Source organism: Bidens hawaiensis, unplaced genomic scaffold (assembly GCF_021521415.1).
Source record: "Bidens hawaiensis isolate Kalapana, Puna unplaced genomic scaffold, B.hawaiensis_p1.1 tig00029807_1, whole genome shotgun sequence".
NCBI lineage: Eukaryota > Viridiplantae > Streptophyta > Magnoliopsida > Asterales > Asteraceae > Bidens > Bidens hawaiensis.
The window spans coordinates 77,134-80,586 of NW_027494945.1; the positions used below are offsets into that span (position 1 = coordinate 77,134).

General features: G+C 39.6%; 1 pseudogene; it reads left to right on the forward strand.

The window, feature by feature from the left end:
- The first annotated feature begins 1,268 nt into the window (after nt 1-1,268).
- LOC143579453 (E3 ubiquitin-protein ligase RDUF2 pseudogene) lies at nt 1,269-2,914 on the forward strand (annotated as a pseudogene).
- The last annotated feature ends 539 nt before the right edge of the window (nt 2,915-3,453 follow it).

Below are 3,453 nucleotides of genomic sequence, written 5' to 3' on the forward strand. Positions count from 1 at the left end.
TAATGATATATAGTTTAGATTCGTGAAATTTATTTATTCCAGTCTTTTCATACATGGTGGTTGTTGTCTTCTTTTAAAGTGTACCACTAATATCTGACCTAGAAAGTTTTATTAAAAAAACAATCTTACCCATTACTAACACAATTAGTAATGCACTATAACGTCCACATATAACTCACTTTAATACACGTTCCACGTCCAAAATATTCCATATGTTTCAAACAAACAAAACAATCACTTAGACAATCCACATCGTTGGTCACCATCTTCTATCTTCATCTCTGGCACCCTATTCAGCTGTCTTCCCCGACAACTCATTTTGATCTAGATCTAAATAGTTTTTCTTCCTATTCCATTCCAATTTTATCAAATAAAAATGGGCAGTTATTAATTTGACCTCAACTTAATATGCAGCTTGATTTGATGATGAATAACAAATGGGAAGAAAACAAAAATTGTTGCTTGGGGAAGATACGACATTAACAAAAATCAAATGAGCATATTCATACCAAAGTAAATGTTCAAATTCACATTAACAAACCAAAACCAAACTTCAGATAAATCTTAAAACTAATTTAAAGATTCACACTTCTGAAATAATGAAGAAGATCAACAGTAACAAACTTTTTCATCAAATCTCAAACCAAGTTAAAGATTGATTAACTTTGAGTCTTTAACTTCGTTTTTAACTTCCGAAACATGTAAATTTGACACCACTCCCGATATACGTAAGTTTGGCGTCTGCAGTGAGAATGTTCCGAAGATGGCAGGTTTATTAAGCATGAGTAGACCAACCTCTTCATCGTGGTCATCTCCTTGTCTAAAAGTCATCATGAGAGGTATTGAAGTTGACGCAAAAGAAGAAGAAAAAAAAAGAGTTAGGTGAACAAAATGTTTTGTGATTGTAATTGATTCTAAGGAGTCTAGAAAAAATATATAGAGGGTTGGTTATTCATGGCATAATTGTTTATGTGACTGTAATTACTTCCCTCATTTACTTATGTCTCACAAGTTCTCCAGTCACAAACCATAAATTCGACCAACAGTTGTCACATCACAAACATTGATCACGATAAGAAACTTGACGTTGGGTTCTTCTTATCAAAACTCTCGTGGGCTTGCAAGACAAGTATGGCCGAAAATGGCTTGCAATGGGTGAAGAGCAAGGCTTCGTCAATGATTCAAGCTTGCCGACGATTGAAGATGATGATCATCGGTTTTAAGAGTAAAACCGTAATTTCACATGACATCCAAAGCAATAGAAACGAAATAAGTAACTTAAGAAACCTAGAGACGTAAAGTAAAAATATAGATAAACCCAAAGGACCGTCTTGTAATTAACTTGTATAATTTTATAATTTTGTAATTCTTTTAATCAGCACTTATAAAATAAACACTTTATTATGATATATGAATCGCCTTATAATGAGTACCAACCCTCCACTCTCTCTTCCATCAAACCAAAACCCCACAACGTCTATCTAGTTGTGTGTGCCACTTCCGATAACGGAATATCCGTTTCCGGCAATTTTTATTCCGTTACAATTAACCGGATCTTATAGTCCGTGTACCAATCCACCGGTCAACGACCTAGTCAACTCATTTTTATATTAAAAAAATTATAAAAAATGCCAACGCCGTCGTATTGGTGTTACCGTTGCACTCGCTTAGTGAGAGTAACTATAACTGACCAAAACGCCGTCGTTTGTCCCGACTGCGACGGCGGATTCATCGAGCTCGTGGAGTTCAACGCGCCGCCGTCTAACGAAACTCGTCGGCGGTTTCCGGCAGCCGCGATGTACATGCTCGGCAGCAACGACCGTCCGGATCTGCGGTTCCGCCGTCGCGGCCGGCGTAACAACGGCGAGTGGTCACCGTTTAATCCGGTAATCGTACTCCGCGGTGGTTCCGACGGTACGGACGTGGATTCCGGTGCCGGAGAACGAGGATTTGAGCTCTATTACGAAGACGGAGCTGGCTCCGGCTTACAGCCGTTACCGCCGATGATGTCAGAGCTGTTAATCGAGTCAGGATTCGATCGGTTACTCGAACAGTTATCGCAAATCGATATCAGCGGATTAAGCCGTACGGAAGCACCACCGGCGTCTAAAGCAGCTGTGGAGTCGATGCCGACGATAGAAGTATCGAACTCACACGTCAGCAAGGAGTCACACTGTGCAATTTGCATCGAACCGTTTGATCTCGGTACGGAAGCACGTGAGATGCCGTGTAAACACATATACCACTCGGATTGCATCGTGCCGTGGCTAACGATGCGTAATTCGTGTCCGGTTTGCCGGCACGAACTTCCAACGGACTCAACAGACTCAACGGACTCATCAGATACCAGATCTAGTAACCTAGATCGAACTCGTTCCGTACAAAACGAAGAAGATAATACATCAGCGGTTGGATTAACGATATGGAGATTACCTGGAGGCGGATTCGCCGTCGGGAGATTCACCGGCGGTAGACGGACCACCGGCGGCGAGAGAGAACTTCCGGTTGTGTACACCGAAGCTGACGGTGGTTCCGGTGAGAGTTCCGGTACGCCTAGGAGGATAATTTGGGAGTCTAGAAGGCATCGGACGAGTCAACGGAGCGGAATTCAGAGAGCGTTTCGTAATGTAATGTCGTTTTTCGGAAGATCGAGTCGGAATTCGAGCTCGTTGGAGAGTAATGGCGGTTCGGTTAACCGAAGCCGGAGCTTATCAAGTTCGATTTTCGGTCGAATTGCGTCGAGAAGAAGCCGGAATTTGATATTTGAAGAACAGAGTGGAATGCCGAGATGGTGATAATGAATTAATGATAAATGATAATAATCTGGTTATTGTAAATATGCGTTGATTAATCCAAAGGGATTTTGGATTTTTGTTATAAGATTAAGATTAGTTATGTTATTAGTTTTGAATTATTTCTTGATAATGTTATTTGTGCAAGTTGTTTATTATTGTCAAAATGTTAGAATCAATTCTATGAATTATTATCATATCAGGAATTCTATCTATTTTGCATCACTTTTTGCCATGGTTGAGTTGATATCGAATTGATTTTGACCAAAGAAAGTACATGGGATTCATATCTGTGGGCAAACTTTGTGTCGTGTATACATGTGATGAAAGCTACTTGATTTAAAAGAGGTATAAATATGTGTGTACACAGTACACGTAATAAGTACCAATTTTAGATAAGCATTTACCTAATGTTTGAGAGTTACATAGAGAGCGGGATAAAGATAAACCTTGGTTTTTAAAAGTGAGAAGTGCATCAATATGGCACGGTTTAAAACCGATGCATAAAGCGTAAAAGCATACCGTTTTTCATACGTTGATGCACAAAGCATAAAGTATACCGTTTTTCATAAGTTGATGCACAAAGCGTAAAAACACACCGTTTTTCATACGCAAGACGTGATGCGCTTATATAATCTTTTTAGTATATTTATTAGGTTTT